Source organism: Mya arenaria, chromosome 1 (genome assembly GCF_026914265.1).
Source record: "Mya arenaria isolate MELC-2E11 chromosome 1, ASM2691426v1".
NCBI classification, from domain to species: domain Eukaryota; kingdom Metazoa; phylum Mollusca; class Bivalvia; order Myida; family Myidae; genus Mya; species Mya arenaria.
Window position 1 is genome coordinate 58,659,403 of NC_069122.1, and position 21,011 is coordinate 58,680,413.

Below are 21,011 nucleotides of genomic sequence, written 5' to 3' on the forward strand. Positions count from 1 at the left end.
CTACATATTTGTAAGTTAACAAACAGTCTAATTATTTTTATCCTAATCCCCTGTGTTTTAGCTTTTGGAAACATTATTTAGTTCGATAATTAGCGAGTACATCGTCTGTCAGTTTTACCCCACCCACCATTAAACTCCAATCTGAATTTTTTGTGCCAAATTGTGGTTATATTATAGATTATTAGTCATATAATTTGATCAAATGTGTTATAAAGGGATAAATTATTATTCTAGATTACAGTGTCCTGTGTTGATGCTTTTTATTGTAAAAAGGATTGACATTTTCATTTTTTTTTATTTTGTATTATTTTTCTTTCGGAACTCAGGCCAGTGGATTTCAAAATTGATTTTGTACCTATGTTATATTTTACTATATTTTTCAACTGAAAATCTCAATTTTTATATTGGGATATGTCGTTGACATTGGGTGGACTGGCGGCATCCACAATTCATATACTCCCCATAACTGCCATCTTTGGAGCAATTTCAATAATTTTCACATTGACATTGACAAGATGATATTTTAAACAAAATTTGCCCGTCATTTAAACCTATCAAACTGTAAACTGAGCTGATACTCTTTGTTAATCAGAAGTTGTGCTCTTCATTAGCATAACATGGCACTATATCTGAGTTATTTGGATATTTTTAAGAAAATTAATTTAGAAATATGGGTTTTTCCCCAATCATGTTAGAATGCACCAGGCTGGAGACCATATCAGTGGCGTACCTGCCCATACGGTATGGTAAAACGGTAAATTTATTATATATACTTTGATTAATGAGTCATTTTATTGCGACAAATGCAAAGGGGTAAATTATTGTCTTAGTGTGTAGTTCTGAAAACGGCGCAAGTACGCTCCTGCCTGCAAGATATTTTTATTTGGTCATATTTAGAAAGAAACTAAAGCACCTTCGTGTGAAGTCTGCAACTGTACCATTTCACAATTTATTGATATTCTGGAACACTATAATGGAAAAAAATGTTGTTTGAGGCTGATGAGTGACTACGACAGTGATAGAGACCTTTTTGCGGACACACCTCCCTCACAACGCTCGACACAGTCTCCAGAGGTTTCTGGTGATACGCATTGGTCACACCACTCGACACAGTCTCCAGAGGTTTCCAGTGATACGGTTTCGTCACAAGGCCCGACACAGTCTCCAGTGAGTTTCATTGATTTGCTTTCGTCACAACGCTCGACACAGTCTCCAGTGGGTTTCATTGATTTGCTTTCGTCACAACACTCGACACAGTCTCCAGTGGGTTTCATTGATTTGCTTTCGTCACAACACTTGACACAGTCTCCAGAGGTTTTCAGTGAAACGCCCCCATCGCAGCGCTCAACCCAGCCACCAAGTCAATGGACTTCTTCTGATGATGATTATGTAATAAGCATAGTTACAATCACCATTTTTCAGCTTTTAAATAAAAAGCTATTTATCATCAAATTTGTGTAACCATTAAACATTGTCTCGTAAATTACAAGTTCTTTTATATAAGAAAATTAAATTTACACTTAACTACAATTTAACTACAATTTTTATTATATTTTATTTTGTTCATTTGTGCTTTAATATTAAACATGAATAGCATATAAAATAAATTTCAGCCCAGTCCAGTGTTCCAAGCAAAACGCAGACGAGTGGATGTGTTAGAAGTCATCAAGCCTGTAGTAAGTTTGACTTTATCAACAGGTGTTACATAAATTGGTGCCTGTCATATCTGACCTCAATATATGTTTTTTATCTCTGCTTAATGCTGCATAACCCTATATAACCTGGCTTTAATGTAGCTTACAATGTATTCTAACCACTCACTGCATGTTTGCTATAGATAGAAGCTCTACTAACTATTATTGTAATCACTAATACCTACTTCATTAGACTAGTTGCTTGCTTGTGTGTAATATCCCTGCTTGTTCATTATATCTGCTTACCTTTAGTTAGTCACTTTTTAGCATGGTGGTTGGAGATTTGCTAACTTTTCAGGATTCTTCGTGCCAGACGGAGTTGCAGGGGTTGGCCAACTCCGAGCATCTATTCAATTATAGAAAATCAATTGTCGACACTGAACTGTCTGTATGTCATTCATTTTTCCTGCAAAACACCTTTGCTGATTATGATACACCTCTATTTATTGAAAGGGATACTATAACAGCCGAAAGAGGTGGACTTTTGTTGGACAAATCTTTAGATAACCCAGTTATGTCACCTCGTCTTGAACCGGCAAGGTTTAATTTAGTTACTGATAATGTAATCTCTGAAACGGATGAAAACACATCGTTTAGCCAGACATTGTTGGCTACCCATATTTTACATTAACTGTTAATTCCTTGATTAGAAGTTGACTTTTCAAATTTAGTCCACAGTCACAACAAAAAATTGAAAATGGATGAAAATATTACAAATTCTGTCTTAATAAAACAAATTGAACAAAAAGGAATATCCGGAACTAGTAAATGGTTGTATGGTTTAGCTAATAAAAAATCAGAAAATGTATCAGATGTGAAAAAATCATACGACACTTTATGCAAGAGAACATTTGAAAAATTTAAAGCACATAAAAAATCTAGAAATCAGAAAGGTGGTCATGCTCGACTTGAATCTTTTATGAATACAACTGTAATATTTCCAAAGCCAAAAGAAACTACACCCGTCCCTAAAAAATCTGATAATGTTGTTAGTCTCCAACAGCAGGTTGAATGTTTATCAAATGTTGCGGCTGATGTTGTTCAAGAATTAAATAGTAGTAGGGAAGAGAATGCCAAACTTGAGTATAAACTGAAACTTTCTGAACAACTTTCTCAAGTTAAGGTAGATATAATTGGAAATGTAACCAAATTGAAAGATAGAGTTCATAAATACAAAGACAATGAAAGGTACATGAATAGGTGTGTCAGTTCTTTGCAAAATAGAATAAGATACAAAAATTAGGAATTAAAAAGGCTGCGTTTGAAAAATGTGTATTCCGAATCATGTGTTAAAAAGAACAAATTGAAATTTGAACAAGAATCTCAAAAAAATGAAGCATTAAGAAATGAACTTAAGAGAACAGAGTATGAATTGAATACCTACAGAATTAGATTTGAAGAACTTCAAAAGCAATTACAAGATATTGAACAGGAAAACAATTACTTAAGAGATGTGGTCAATGACAATGTTGTCACATATGATGAAGAAAAAAGGAAATACACACCACAGTTACAACAGTGTGTTTATGATCTTCTAAACTTGAATGTTTCATTGAAAAATGTATCACCTGCAATTGAAAGTGTCCTTAATATTGTTCAGATAAAGCCAAACAGGCTACCATCTAAGTCAACTGTGAACAACATGAACATTCAAAGACTTGCTTTAAGTCAAAAGCATATAGCAGAAATATTTACCCCTGAAAGAAACACATGTCTTCTAAGTGATGAGACAAATAAATTCGGGAAAAAAGATTGAAGGTATTCACGCCACAGATGAGTCGGGTAATTACTGGGTCCTGGGAGTCAGGGAAATTGTAACCAAACCAACCTGGAAAAGATGTTCTTCAGTCCCTACATCAGATATTAGGAGATATTGATGCATTGTCAGAGTCTGCAGACAAGCCTGTATCCAGAGAAATCCTGAAGAATATATCTTCAACTATGTCTGACAGAGCAAGCACCCAGATGAAATTCAACCAGTTGCTTGAAGAGTTTAGAACTGATGTATTGAAAGAAGATCTTGGTGAAGAATGGGACAATATGAGTGAAGAAGAGCAGCTGTCTATAAGCAAACTTTGCAACTTCTTCTGTTCTTTACATACATTAGTTCATATGGCTGAGACAGCATCCAAGGCTCTCATTGAATATGAAGTTGATACTGGTAGAGAAGCCCCAATTCTAGATCCAACTTTCAAGAACAGCGCGGAACCAGGAACAGTTCGTTTGGTGCGGACAGCATGCAAGGCATTTTCCAAAGGAGGCGATGAAAAGAATGGTCAGTATCTCACTTTCCAGACATACTCCAAAGATTTCTTACGTGAAAATGGCTTTCGAGGTGTACCCCTGGAACGGTTCCGAGGGAATCGCTTTAACATACTATTTCGAAATGCGGCAGCACTGTTCTTCTTGAAAGATAAGTTGCAGTCATATCTAAGTATTGAACATTCAAATAGGTTGCTAGCATCTGTTCACCATGACATAAATATCCCAGAGTATGTGGCTGGGTGCAAAGCCCTTGGATTAATTAGTGAACTTGTAACAGTCCCTCTATGGTGTGTGATAGAAAGTGAGAACATTCACATAATTGAGGCTCAAACTCTCTACCAAGAGCTAGTAAAGTATCTGGAGGAACTGCCGCAAAACATAGCAAGTTTCATGAACGGTACATATCTTTTGTCCTTCGCTAACAGAGAGAAACTGCAAACATCAAAGATCTCTATAGCATTGTTCAATGAATGGGAATATGATGGACAAGTACAGATCATATTAATGATAATAGTACCTGCACTGTGTGAACTTTGTAAAAGGCTATTTAAAGACTTTTTGCCAGAGGGTTTGTGGTTTAATGCACCAGGAGCTGTTGAGGACAAGACGCGCAGCGCACCAAAACACAATAAGTTTTCGGAAACTATATTTGGGCACATGGATAGGTTGTTGCGAGAGAAGCCTAATACCTCAATAATTGCGTCCGAAGCGAATCTGATGTTTGTACACAACAAAACAAATGAATGGCTTAGGGACAAAACTGAAAAAGAAAAGGAAGTTATTCTGAACAAAGCCAGAAAAGATGTAAAACATTTGAGGAGAGCTTTCAAACAGAGAAACGCCCAAATAGAAACTGAACGCAAGAGAATACTTGCGGAAAAGAGAGAAAAGGCAGAGCAAGCGGAGCAAAACAGAATAAAGAAAAGGGAAGATATAACTGACAATGTCCAGCTTTGGGGGTTGTGGCAAACGGAACAAGAGGTGGATTCTAGTTTATCTCGGATAAAAAGAAAGACTGAACAGGTCAGTGCCCTCAAGGCCCAGTTAAACTTCAGAAAATCTGTATTTGAACAGAAATGTGAGGACAAATCTGTGTACAGAATGTCTAAAAAGGTTGATAACAAAAATGTGCCATTGTCTGTGGAGGAACTGACACTAAATGCCAAGAAACTTGTCAGAAAGGCATATGAGGTAGATGTTGTTGCTAATCCCCATGAGCAGGTTCTAGTAGGCAGGAAGATAAATCATGCCTTCATGACAGATGGTGAAAGAACATGGTACATTGGCAAGGTCATCTCGCAGGTATCATCACTGGTTCTTGCATGATCTGTGTTGCTTTTTATTATATTTTGCTATAATACACTAACACATCATGATATTGACACCATCATTTATTATTTGGTCTTGACTTCATGTAGATACAGTACTTAAAATATAATTATGTTATGTATTTTAATGGACAATTAAAAATAATGTACAAATGCTTTTTTTTAAGTAATTGACTTACTTACTTTGATTACATTTATTCACCAAAGCATACTGAACTTGATATTTTAATCAGTTAATATTACTACAACCTTAAACCATTTCAGGTCCCTGGCTTTCCGTCATGGTTTAACGTCAAGTACAGTGGGGACCAAGCCATCTACTCCTATCGACTTCTGGATGATCTTAAAAGTGGGGAACTGAAATTGATTGTGTAGAGTGGTAAATAAATAAGTACAAAGATTGTGCATTTATTTACATTGTTTTACCTCACATGAGCTTGAACTTCTCAATAGGAGTCAAGTAGTCGGTGATCGTACGATTTTGTATGTTGATGTCATTTGGTGAACATTTTTGGTCCAACAATGTAACCAGGAACTGCTTTGCTAATTTTGCAATAATTTCACTGAAAGGTTCCTTTGTGTTTAAAGTATAATTGCAAGATTAACCTAGCTAAAACTAGGTAAAAATTATATTTAAAATGACCCATTTGCCACTTGTAGTAAAAATGGCAAAAATCGGCAGATAAAGAAATGAAAAACATAATTTTGAAAAATTTTGGAAAAAAAAATTAAGCTTTAAATCAAACAAAGGTTATTATTTCTGTAATGTATAGCCCATAACCTTTACAAAAATGTATAATTTTGGCATGTTACAGTATTTTTTTAAAAAAGTGCTGATCTCGCTACCTAAAAGGCTGCAAGCATAAGAAGTATCATCGTTGCAGGTTGCTTCTACACGTACACTATTATCTTCCAAAGTATGGTCACAATCTGGTCGTCTTTTTATAATACGAGCGATTTAAAAAAAAAAAAAATCATCCGATTGTTATCAGGCGCGCTCCACTAATTGGCGACCCATTTTCACGATACTGAAAATCACAGCTGAAACAGCCCGACATTTGGGCGAGTCCACTTTGTAAAGCTGTGGACAACCTTGCTCTCGTTGAACAAATGTAGCAAAACAAATTATTGTGAAGAACAAGTCATTTTAAGACTATATCTGAATTATTTGAAACGTGGAAAAAACGTTTTGCAAAATGCCTGGCTTTAATAAGAAGTTGTGTAACCTCCCCTGTGATATAGTAGTAATAGTGATGTAATGGACTTTTCCATCTTGAACCTTCGATTGCTGACTTCATGCATGCGTGTTTTAATGGAGTACCATACATTTAAGTATTTATTGAAGAGAATAAGACTAGGAAATGAGGAAATATAAAGAAGATTGGTTGCGCAATTAAGTGCATTACAAAAACACAGACGCACTATAATAAGTTCCGTCTTGTTATTGAGGTACCAATGTTGGATAGGTCAGAATAGCCGAAGCAAGCAACACTGGAACCGTTCAAGTAAGTAAACGAGTTAAACTTTGTTGTCTTTTAGATTGAAATGTGGATATTTTGCTTAGAGTCAATATGACTATGTTAAACATTAATACACCAATCAACACCGCGAATGCTTTTTTTCTAATCGGGAATACTCCCGAAAAGCAATCTTAAACGCAGTTGACTATTGTCAACATTAATATACATGCATATATTATGTATAGTTATATTTTTTGCAGTGACGTAATTTTGTGACGTCATGTCCAAATATCACGAGATTAAGATGGCGGACAAAATAAAACCAACGCATTCTTCTACAAGAGCTTCAGAGGGGGCACTGCAAATTTAATGATCACCTCCACAGAATTGGAGTCAAAGAATCATCCTAGTGTTTATGTGGAGAACCTGAAACCATTTCTCATTACCTGATTGACTGCAATCTCTTCTGTGCTGAAAGGGAAAAAAATGTTCTCAAACCTCTACAACATAACTGGAATACAGCACCAAGAGGTCAAAGAACACACTTCTGGACAAGATGATCCATGGGAAGAGCATAGACAATTAATCGCTGAAGAATTAAGTGCCTTCGTCATAAATACAGAACAGTTTTCCAATTGATAACTCTGCAATGTGATGTCCCTAAAACAAATGTACCTGTGAGACTTTATTTGTTGACATTTACTGGTGAACGAGTCCTACCGGAAGTTATTGCGGCTAATTGAGACGAAGACGGCATACATATTATATCAGAATATACATGTAACAACAGTTTTTATTATTCACCAGTCAATTGTAAGCACGGCCCCCAGGTCCGGGGTTATACCGGGGAAATGGGCTGTGTTTTTAGATGGCCCCGCAGTGCCGGGTGAATGCGGTGGTTTTGTTCAATAAAAGTCATTATTATTTGTCTAGGGGAGTGGAAAGTATTATGATATTCATGTGCCAATAAGAGGGAAATCATGCACGGGTTAATGGTTTGTTTCGAGTAGATGAAAAGTATTCTGATATTCATGAGCAGAGTAGATCTTGTAAATAATGTTGGGGTTAACCATTTGAGAAGATGTAAGTCATTCTGATCTTCATGAGCTAAGAAGATGGAAATCATGCTGGTGTTAATGATTTGTTTATGCACCAGTCAATTGTACACACGCCCCCCCCCGCCGGTTAGGGGAATAGCCGGAACTTTGACTTTCGGTCCAGCCAGCCCCGGGTAAAAATCCCCGCCCTCCGGGGACGAACTGATGGTTTAACCCTGGCCATATGCCCCCGCACCCCAGAGACCCTATATAAGGCCCACTCTCCGCCAAATTTGCGGCTATGACAAAACCACCGCGGTTACCCGGCCTTGCGGGGGCACCTGGAAAATAAACACGCGGCCCTTTTCCCCGGCTATCCCCGGTATACCCCTGGACCTGGGTGGGGCGTGGTTACAGTTGACTGGTGCATTAGAGTAAATGAAAAGTATTCTGATCTTCATCAGCCGAGTTGGTGGAAATCATGTTGGATTTCAAGGATTTGTTAAGAGTTACAGTTGGAAGTAATTCTGATATTCATGAGCTAAGAAGATGGAAATTTTGCTGAGTACCATTTGAAAGTAGTTTGATATTTATGTGCTCTGAAAACATACATGTATGCCATATTTCTAGAGACCATTCTAAGGGATTTGTTCAGAATGGCTGAAAACTCAGGGGTTTTGGTAGTATTCAGGGGGAATTTCTTCGCAGGTCTAAGTTGGCAAAATATTTATTGTTGACACAAGTACGAAAAATGTATTCACATAATATTATATTAATTGCTATGAAAACCTAATTAACTTTATAAATTTATTAACAGAATTGTTTCATATATCATTATTCATCCCCTTACAATCATTAAAATTAGACTTACGGATGAACAAGCCCGAATTTATATACTACAGCTTAGCATTAAATTTTTGAACAAGCCCAATGCTATATAAAATTAAGAATTTGAGCAAGCCCGAAGACATTATACACTGTCATGTCATACTGTAATGCATTTGCGTAACAAAATATGTGATAAGAAAAATGTTTTCAAGACAATCTAATTTGTTTACCTTTCTCCAAAGTCAATTTAAATCTGCTAAATACTATCATGCTACAGGTGCAGTTCTAAAGGTTTTATGTATAGAAATGGACAATACAACTTCTCTTTTAGTTGGTCACCAACAGGTGTTGTTGTTTTTTTCAAATAATAAATATATTATTATTACTTTGCCTAAGAATAAGATTAATGTTTTCTATAAAAGCCCATTTATATGATTTAAACATGATGCTTCACAATTAATTTTGATAATAAAGATGGTGACCATGCATTTAAAGTGGATTTAAATATATATGTTATAGAGCTATCAATTCATTCGATATGCATATTGTGTATGTATTAGTGAGACAAGGAGATAATCTACTGAAAAGTGTCAACCCTAAAATGGCCCTGAGCCAATAAACAAATACGCAAGAAATTGGCCTCTACTGTGACACCAGTGCAATAAACAGGAGATGCACAGCAGGGGATTAGTTTAGTAACTTACTGTTTTACAAATACCTCACTTTGATAGTGAATGCAACTGGTATTCTTAAAAATTATTATTCAAAAGAAGTACACAAATTAAAAACAAAAAGTGCAATTGATTTGAACTGAGAAATTAAATAATTGTTTATGCTATCTTTAAAGCGACAGTCCGCAAAAGTAACCGTATTTCAAAAGTTTTTAATAAGTTCCACATTGTTTCAGACCGACTGAAACGCAATTATTTTTCAGAAAATCGCTTTAATAACTTAGATTTAACAAATTGAAAATTGCCGAAAGTTGCTATTTTTAGACGGCAAAAGAGAAAGTAGGTCTACGGTTTTTCCGACTACTCTTGGGGGCGATACTATTTCCCGGTCCCGGTCTCATCCGGTCCCGGTCTCCTCCGGTCTCTGTTTTATAGTAGCTATCGGGCGTGATCAAAAAGGTGTTAATGACCGCGGGGGGTAATAGGATTACAAAAGATTACAGTTGATTAAACATTAGATATTTGATGATAATTATGTCACTATTTATTTCAAATTTTATATCAATAAAACATAAAATAAATTTAGGCAAAGATAAAAACATGAAATATGCACATGTACTGAAATTAATGTCATGAATAACAAACACATTGAGTGTGTTTTTTTTTTCATATTAAATTCAGTTATAAGTATACTATTGATAATAGTAATACAAAAAATAACAATGCTTGACTACATGTAAATCAGATATGAGTCGGATATGCAAACATGGAATTTTTAAATTGTAATCATTTATGCTTAAAATTTTTTATGTGGGGGGGGGGGGGGTAAACATAAAAGGAAGAACAATAACATAACATAACATAATTTAAAAGGTGCAATTCTAAGTTACTTCATACTCTAGCCGTCCTCAATCTTTTATGCAAAAAACATGAGCATTTGTACTGCATCGCATCTTTCTCTACACCTTTAACACGAATTGCATAAATAGTGTATACCTATAACAAATTGCATAAATTAAGACATAATGTTTATATATTTTATACCATTTTGTTACATATAAAAACAAATAAGATTGTCAAAATCGTGTTATAAACATCAGCAACACAATCCGTTGTCTGGGGCCATAAGTTATGAACCGGGAATTATGAGACCGGATGAGACCGGATTTTACGAGGAGAGACCGGGCAATAGTATCGCCCTGCGCATGCGCAAGAACTTTGGAATCCCACTGTTTTTTCTATTTATATAACCGTTAACTCTCGGGGGCCGATAGTTAAGAAGAGATATTGAAAATGACACGAAAAACTCATTTCTAGGTCGATTTGAACCAAAAATTTTTTGGATTCGTCGGTCAGGAATGCTTATCAACACATAGATGAATTTTATTTTTTTTTCATGGCTAATTTGCCCGATTTGCGGACTGTCGCTTTAACCATTTTCAAAATGTCAGTTAAAACTGTTTCACGCTAGGACCACGATATTCTTTAAATAGACTAAATGTTTTATATCAATATCTGAATCAAACGGGTTTGTTGTCATGATAACTCTGATTGAGTTAACATGTGTTATTTATTATATTGATACCAGTCGTTAACATTATTTCTTTGAATTTGATAATGTTTGGTTGCAAATTAAAACTTGTACTCTGGTATAAGATTATTCTTAATTGCCTTGAATCGTCTGTATACAAACAGAGTATAAAATTTGTCGGTATCACACAACGGGGATGGAAACAAATTTAAACAATCTGCGATACAGACATAGGAAACAAACTATAATCATATCACTACTATATTAATAAACCTTCATTTATGACCAATTCTCTTACTTGTACTGGTTGACCTTAATAATGGGCATCCGATCACACATACAGGGGTGTAGAAATGGGCCAGGAGCCGGTAAAATAACCTGGTTACTTTAGCATCTCCACCCGGCTAATTTCCCCGCATCAACAAAAATAAAATCTATTTATTCTATCTAGTTATTTTTTGTCATGTCTGTTCTGTTTACATCCGTTTAAAACCTTGATTGTTGGTACTGTTTATTTTGCTTTCCGCGCGTTCTGACTACAATACAGCAGTAGCTCGATACGTGACGTCATTAGTCGCATCCCCCTCTGGGATGTTTTTCAAGTATTAGGTTTGGGCCATTTTATCGAAAACAACCTCGGATGTATGCCGGTACATCTGTTGAAGTAGTTCGTAAAATTTTGAATTATATCATTAGTTAAATGTAGTGTTTTAGAGTTGTATTTATTGATCTAAGTTTAAATTTATTGTCATTGAATTGTATTATTGCAAACATAATGAAGAATCCCAAGAGTTAAGTCACAAAGTTTAACTGCTAAATAAAATTACTACGCGATCTACTTGCAGCGGACTTAAACGTACCACTTTTTGAGTGTGTAAACCATCCATATACATCCGAGGTTGTTTTCGATAAAATGGCCGAGGAGCTCCGAATGAGGTTTGGGTTTCCCAGTGTTCCGAATACAATAACATTGGCTGGATACATGACCTTATTAGTCGCATCCCCTCTGCGGATGTTTTGAAATTAATGATTTGCGAAGCAATGGAGGGTGAAATAAATATTTTTTTCCAGACACAAAAAAGCGTAGTAAGTATGCAACATGAGCGTGTCTGGCCTTCTGTTAGTCCTATTACCATTTACGCAACAGTAAATTTTATATACGCGTGTTAACCAGGTGTAAACAAAATGAACAAGCTTGCAGTGATATCACTGCTAAAATAATCCATTATTTTGATGAATTTTACATGTACGTTGGGTGAAATTTAGTAGCTTTAAATGTCACAAAGTGTCCAGACATTTCTTTTGGTTATTAAAATGGAATAAGTTAGCTGCAGGTGAAATATCTAGAACCACAGAAAATGAAGTTAGATGTTTAATTTTCAGAGGTTAATAGTGATTCAGTGGCTGAAAGTATATAATTGGTAGAGAAGAAATTACATATATTATTAGGAGGGAATAGCTAGCAAATGTCAATGCATGTGGGCTGGAATGTTATAATATTATCCTGAATCTGAATTTGACAGTAGTTTGGTTCATTAGTTAGCCCTCACTGGTGGGTGGTAGGGGGGGATAGTACTCAGTTTCAGTATCATATTATAGTACATTTATGTTAAGGTTCCCTGTTACAAAATAAACATGCACCAGAAGACTAGAATGTTTGGTTAAAAAGGCTTAAATTCATCCCACAAGGGGCATTGCCCCCTTGACCCTAACAGGGGGAGGACACCCAGACCCCCCGCCTACTTTTAGGATATTCCCTGCTACTTGAATTAATTTCTACACCCCTGCACATATTTTAAACAAATCAACAAAAAGTCAAAAAAATATTTCATTCTTAATACTTACTATTAACTTTGTAAAGTTGTAAGTAACAATTATATAAATTGATTTCTTCTATTCATAATGTTGATATTTAACTTGATTTTAACATCTGTTTTACCCCTGAATTTTAAGTGATCACTATAAAAATCTTCATACAATTTTAACTGACTTTTTAATGTCAACAAAACTATTCATGATTATGTTTGGAAAAAAATAGGGATCTTTATTTGCATATAGCAATAAAAGAAAGCATAAAATTAAATTAGTTTATCATTATAATTTGAATGAAAGGTATGATTCAGGTAGAAATACTTTTTTATCAATAAAACACATCTTTGATACAGAATAAAGGCAGTCTCTATTTGAAACCTCAAATTTAAGGAAACAAAAATTTCTCCATTAAGAATCACCTGTTTTATACAAGTTAAATGAATTATTAATATTGATATTCATAATAGATTTAATGCAAAACTGTTCTAACAAGCAGCAAAATAGTAGGAAAATATTATAGTCATTATCACAAGTTTATACTTTGATTTGCGTCGTTTACAAAGATGATTTTGTCTTATAGATACTTATAAAATACATATACTTTTTGTTACCCTTAGTTACCATTATGTGATATTAGATATTTTATCTTACTTTAAAAAATGTAATTCAAATCAATTGTCTATTTCCCTATAAGTATGCCCAAACACAATAAAAGCAATTTATGCACATATATATATATGCTTCACATTTATGCACAAGAAGGAGACAAACTCCTTTAATAAAAATAAATCACAAGATATCATCAATATTATACACCTATAGTGATTAATCATTATGATATTTCCTAGTCACAGTCACTTTAAAGACAATCGGGAAATATATACAAACATCATATAATATTTATTATTACGGTTACATTAACAATTCATACATTTCGAGGGTTAAAAAAGTCTACTTTAAAGTAAATTTTATCAAACATATACAAAAATAAAAGTGCATAATTTGAGCAGCATATTTTACACCACTCAATATTTTTGATATGTTCCGATTGGCGGAGGTAATGCCGGATAGCAACAGGCAACTGATAAGCCTCGCCTAATCTATACGCCGATTCTTTGGTATGAAGGGCATATAAAGGTTTTCACTACTCAAAACTGTTGATATGCTCCGATTGCGGAGGTCATGCCGGATAGCAACCGGCAACTGATAAGCCTAGCCTAATCTAGACGTCGATTCTTTGGTATGAAAGGCAGATAGATCATGGCACAGTTTTCAAACTAAAACTAATTTTTTAGTTAGATGCTTTTATTTTTAATCATAGGCTTTCTGGTGGATTTTAGTTGTTTATAAATGAAATAAAAGTGATATTTTACTGTTTCAAACAGTTCAAATAACTCAAGTTGAAATATTCACTGTTTTGAAATATTAGGACACAATTTCAACAAAGTCATTTCTGAAAATTAATGTTGTTAGGTTTGCATCTTTTCTGAAAAACGGCAATTCATTTTAATGTAATATCTGTTCTTGGAATATGGTGTTCACTCGATGAAAAATATCCTCGGTAGGTCACGGTAGCTAAAAACAAATGAAAAAATGGTTAGTACTGAATAACATTAGTAAGGTTGACATAGTGCAGGGCTTCCATTAAGAATTTGAAACTGGAAGTATGAACTTCCTGAACATTAATATTGGAAGTTTTTCACTGAAATTTGGAAGTTTAAATCTTTCCATTAATTTTCAACTAGTATTTAAAAAATCTAATATATTATTATAATAATTCATTTTACTTTAAGATTCATTGAAATTGTGACCATAAATGTAATATTGACAACAGGTTTTGATATATTATACTTTAAAGCTTTCAACTTTGGAGTTTTCTTCAAACTTATGAAAGTATTTGTACTTCCAAGGAATCAATTTTGGAATTTGTTAACCAAATTCTAGGGAGTAATATACTTCCAAGCTTCATTTAAAGGAAGCCCTGATAGTGTGACTTAACTTGGTATATAGGACAAGTTTATGGAGACCTTTCATGGGATTGCCATTTTTAGCTCCTTAGGGTCAAGGTCACTGATGCTAAAAATATATTATGGCTAGTTACTGAATAACTTTAGTTATGGTTGACATACTGTGAGCAAGCTTGATATGTAGGAAGAGTTTATGGAGGACTATTCATCCATGGGATTGTGTTACGGGCCTCTAGGATCAAGGTCACTCATAGAATTAGAAGAAAGCTCTTCTGCCAATCATTAAAAACCAGTTTTGTCACATGGCGGTTCTTGTTTACTTTTTACTTTGATTTTTTGATTGCTTTTTGACAGGCACATATAACATCAGTATATTTTTTAAAATAAGATATGTACTTAAATATAAAAGTCTTTATATTTTAGTAATTTACGTTCATTGTGAATTCGAACTAAGATTCTTACTTCTTTTTTGTGCAGACTTTAAAGGGAAAATATGCTTTAACATAAGTAAATAAGAGTCAGTTTATTGAATGATTTAGCCATAATTTATACTTTTCTGTGTTTCTGTGTACAAGTATAATTTAAAATGTGTCAATGCTTAGGAAAATAGGAAAAATATCATTAATGATTTTATGACTTTTATGACATAGAAACTAAGGCCACTCCTTTTTTATTTTTTGGTTTACAAGAATTTTTGGAGAAAATGTCCACCGGGTGGTCGAAAAAAAAAAAAAAGGAAAAAAGTCACAAAACATACTCTTAAAGGGTGAAAATCAGAGAACAACATAAACTCATTGAAAATTTATATCATTTACTTGACATTTTAAATTTTTAAACTGCTATTAATGCATGTTTTAATACACTCAAAGTTTCAAAATTCTAATTAAACACACAGTTTAAATCTTACATACTGTGCATATAAAACATCAATGAAATTGACTATAAATCATGTTTACATGTTTAAACTACACTTTTTATCAATGATACATTGAATATTGCTCAGCAAGACATTTGTTTAGCTTTAAGGGTATGCTAAAGCAAATGTGAATGCATTCACTTTTGCTTTAGCATACCCTTAAAAAGGTCTTAACACTTAAAAACTGACCAATATTAAATTGAAAAAAGGGAAGGCGAATTTTAGGCATTAAAATACACAGAAAATGCACTGTATTAAGACAATACATTACATTTTCTAAACATTGTTTCAGTTATTTCAATATTGGAAAATGTCAATAAAGTGAAATAATTTCCAATTTTGTAAATAAGGAAGTAACATTTTGTGAAGACATTTGAGCTTTAATATTGTGGAAACAATTCCTGAAAAAGTAAAAACCAAACTAGACCAGGATTTGAGTTTTAATAACCTTGACCATGCGGGGTCCTAGTTGTGTGTAACCCAATCCATGCTCAGGCCGGATATTTTCGGACCGGGATATTTACCATGGGATGTTCACCAAATCCATTTCAAATTCAAAATTTGCAGCAAATTACCACATCAGTACATAAAAATCACATAGCAAAATAATAAATCTAGCTTGTGACTTAACTTTATGTACCAATGATAGTAACAGAGAAATCCATAATTATGTATAGGATATTTTCATCTTCTCCCAACTTCACCATTTTGTGTATCATGTGTTCACAGGGCATCTATACTTCACGATTGTTTATTTTTTATTTTAAAGAGTATTCCTTGGTTACAACAACAAATCTCATTTATAGTGAAATTTCAAGCTCATTACAAATTAAAATGGACTTATTCAAAATAGTTTTCCGTGCTGTTTTATCTAAATGTTTTGCACACAACTCCTGCCAGTCCTGACATTAGTAAATGTCATTGGCACATGTGTTCAACTCTTTCAGTGTTTTTACTCTACTATTAACGCAAACATGAATAAACTTGTAATCTTGAATAAACACAAGCTTTACATTGACTCAATGACAAGTATTTCCAAACCATTTTGTGATTTAAAATCCATAAACACAACCAACCGAACTTGTGAAACTAGGTCACCGGTGTCATCTTAGAACATTTACTTTCGATTTCACCACTCACACTAAGTGCACTTTTATTTGATATTTAACCATAAAATGTTTTTCTCACAATTTACGGATATTTGTGTCTACTTATTCGATGGCAGCCGCTGACACTTTTATTTTTCATCTATAAACAACAATATTTTCATGACCTAAATTGGCGGGGAAGAACAACAATCAAGTGACAGTTATTGTTTGTGTCGGCTGCTCAATTTGCCAATGTTTATTGCTATTGTTATTTTAACAACTCCTGCATATTTTAATTAATGATTTCATACAAAGAATGACTGCTATCGTCAATTCCGCCATTGCCAAGGGCGCTGCTATAACAGTTGACTGGCTCACATGCTATCACTAAAAATTTGTGGATACGGCTACGGAACAACAAACCAGTCGAGATGTACTGCATTCGTACTCTTATCTGTTCGTTTTTCTTTCGTTTCGCACCAAAATCAATACGGTCGGGAAAATAATTTTGAAAAAAAAGTGAAATTCATTTTTTATTTTTTTTGTACTTCTCGGAAAATTAGACCGGCCGGTTTTGTAAACCAATTTATATAAAAGTAGTGGCCTAAGGTTGTCTTAATGTCTTCTTTCAGACTGAAGGTGACATAGAGTCATTGCAGTTAGAGGTAATTGCAAGTACTGAGGAATCCTCAACATCACTTGAGTTCAAAGAGTTTAAGGTAATTATAACATAACATATTTCCAATATAACCGTCTATAAAAATGTTATAATTTCAATTCTTGAAGGTTGCTTCTGATTGCCTTTTCTGGTTTTCATAGCAGAGGTCATGTTAATGTCATAGCCTAGTTGTTTATTTCTCTGGCAGTTTGTATATTGTGATACAAATATTGACTTGAAACTGGGAACACATGAAGCATTGACAATATGTGGATATGTAGAGTAGTGGTCATTTTGACATCATTTAGTTAAATATATCTGTAAAAGATTGTGTTTGCTTCCAGAAAACTTATGATGAGCTGAAGGGAGCCTTTGGTCGATTCAAAGAGGAACACTTAATGAGAGAAGTAAGTTATGATTACTTTCAGTTCCTTTGAAATTTGTTGAGTAAATGTAATTGATTGTGATGTTATGAGTATGACGTAACCAACTTAAGTTCGGACAAATGAAATTAAGTGGTGTAGTACAGGTTATGTTCAGATACTTAGTATATGTTATAATTAATTCTTGAAAGAAGCATATGTTATAATTAATTCTTGGAAGAAGCAAAAAAGGTTCAGGACTTTGATGATGATGATAGTTTAAAAAGTATTTTATTTTAATATGTAACTTGTTTGTTATAATTTTGCAGGACTTCAGTGGAGGTGTGGGTTAAGTGGGAGGAAGACAGGCAGACCATTTGGTATGATGCTGTCATCATAAAAAAGGTATTGTTTTGTGTATTTCATTTAGTTCAAAAACAGTATCAGATCTAAATAGAAAAGAAATTTTCACACAAGAACTTTGGGGTAAGTAGAAATATCCCAAACACAATACACATGTTACTGGGTTTAGAGTTCATAAAGATCTTCTGGCATAAATTTGCTGCAATATAGCTTGACCCCAACATGTATCCCATACCGTCACAGCTTAAAGTGTGTTCAATGCGAAAAGGAACATAAAATTGAAATTTCAAATCACATTGACATAACCCTAGGACAAATTTTAAAATTTTATTAACTGGATTTCTTTTAAAAGTTTCATTCCAACATGACAATGATATTATTCTCTACCTTAAATACACATTCATATGGTTGTCTAGAAACATGTCAAATGAATAAATGTTATGACATAATCCTTATAATGCACGCCCAATAATGACGGTCCATTCATGTATCTGTTTATATTGAATTCAACAGAAAATATACGGCGTTTTCCCTAACATGATTAAAAACCATAACTCTTTTTTAGCTGACCACAGAGTAATTGCCCTTTGTTACCTTTTTAGTTTGACTATTTGAAGAATAGGTAGGCTATACTACCCGCCCCGGCGTCGGCGTCCGGTTAAAGTTTTAGGGCAAGTTGGGATTTTTACTTATAAGTCCAATACCCTACATTCAATTGATGTAATACTTCACGCAGTTGTTCAGGGCCATCACATGATGAGGTTAGATAACTCCATATTATTCTTTACACAGATAATGGCCCCTGATTGACTATGGAACTTAGGTTAAAGTTTTAGGGCAAGTTGGAATATTTTTTAATAATTTCTTTATCCTTTGTTCAATTGACTTATAAAATACTTCACACAGTTGTTCAGGACCATCACACAATGAGGTTACATAACTCCATATTATCCTAAATACAAGTTATGGCCCCTGATTGACTTAGGTTAAAGTTTTAGGGCAGGTTAAAGTTTTAGGGCAAGTTGGGATTTTCACTTAAAACTCCAATACCATTCATTCAATTGACTTAATACTTCACACAGATGTTCAGAGCCATCACATAATGAAGTTAGATAACTCCATATTATCTTTAATACAAATTATGGCCCCTGATTGACTATGGAACTTAGGTTTAAGTTTTAGGGCAGGTTGGGATATTGTTTAATAACTTCTATACCCTTCATTCAATTGACTAAATACTTCACACAATTGTTCAGGACCATCACTTCTATACTGTTCATTAGATGCACTTAATAAAATTCAAAATTATTTACTACCATCTTACAACAAGAAACATAACTCCGTTTTAAGCCTAAATACAAATTATGGCCCTTGAATATTAATTTTTTCCAATTTCATTTGAAAGGCATATTTGTTTATTCTTAACCACATTTTCATAATGGGAAATCAAGTTATTTGAATGACTTGCGTCATTAATTGGGCGGGCTGGTGGGAGGGCAGCATCAAAGCACCTTATGTATCGAATAATTTTATTTAAGTTTGACATAAAGAGACCAAACTTGGTATTATTACATTGTTATTGTATTCTAAGTCAAAGCGGCGTAGTCGAACGCGCTGTCTTACGACTGCTCTTGTTATAGTTTGTCATTACTGTATCCAGGGGTATTCGGCACTCATGTGACAGCTTTGTTTAAGTATGTAGACTTGTAAAGTGATTCTTCACCAAAATTGTTCAAAAAATGACCCTTGGGTCAAAGCTGGCATCACCCCTGGGATTCCTGATTTTCTATACGATTATTTAGTAAAATCATCAAATCCCATATCATATGATATGGCACAGAGCCTTGGTATCCAGTATTAATTTTATGTTTAGTTCTTAAGATGTGTCTTACCTACATCCATTACATTTGTGATTGTGTACATATTGTTTAACTGTACTGTAAGAGGGCTTTTCAACTCATTTTGACATCAACAAACCAATCTTATATATTGTCATATGCGAAACATTTCAGTTCATTCAAATATCTGTCATAATGCAGTTAAGCAAATCAGAGCCATAATGGCCCTCTTGCTTGATACTAGTATTTGATTTGGGTTTGTTTTAAAGCTGCACTCTCTCAGATATACCATTTTTACAACTTTTTTATTTTTTGTCTTGGACAAAAAATCAGATCGTATATTTTCCTATTTCCGTTCGAAAATTAATGGTTTATGGCTTAAACCCTTACTAACGAGTTAAGAAAAATGCATAAAACATCAATTTTTTATCTTATATATATATAAAAAATCTGCGTTCTTATTTTTGTCAGCAGTTTTATATAACTGGTTTCCATGGATATTCGCAAAAATTGGCTCGTTCCAAGACAAAAAATAAAAAAAGTTGTCAAAACGTTCAATCTGTGAGAGTGCAGCTTTAAATATAAACTTTAAATTGTGGGGAATCATAAGTTAAAGCTTATAACATGAACCTTTCTTCTTCTTCAGAGTATTACATTAGGTATTTGACGGCCAAACACAAGTGTTGAGTGGGGAAGGCTTCACTGAAGAAAAATTGAGAGGCACAGACAGACATCATTAGATTTGTATTATTGTATGGAGTATATACAATGTACATATATATGGTTCTTTCTTCACATTGTGCCTATCTGTATAAAATGTTGTTTTTCTTTTTGGTGGCAAGTAAACAGAATATAGAAATTATATCTGTTAAATTTATATATTTATGAGCTCATCTGATTTTTAAAAAAAATGACGAGCTATTGTCGTTGTTGGTTAAGTTTTGCGTTTTGGTCACTAACACTGTTGGAATCTATCAAAGCTATCACTTTGAAACTTTTGTGACTTGTTCATCTAATACCTTTGTTCACATTGTACCCTAAAGATGCTGAGTCTTACCTTTTGGGGGGGGGGGAAACATAAATTTTGATGGATTTCGGTTGATTTTGAGAATTGGACATAGCGTCTTTAATTTTTGTTGAATTTATTTCATTTTTTTTCTAGACAATAAACGGATAATGCCTTCAATATATTA

The 21,011-nt window shown here is 33.9% G+C and overlaps 1 long non-coding RNA gene across 1 annotated transcript; it reads left to right on the forward strand.

The window, feature by feature from the left end:
- Window positions 1-7,348: 7,348 nt before the first annotated feature.
- Window positions 7,349-17,663, forward strand: LOC128238851 (uncharacterized). Its single transcript, XR_008261816.1, has 3 exons — window positions 7,349-7,527; window positions 17,230-17,316; window positions 17,600-17,663. It is a non-coding gene; the product is annotated as an uncharacterized LOC128238851 (long non-coding RNA).
- Window positions 17,664-21,011: the final 3,348 nt, after the last annotated feature.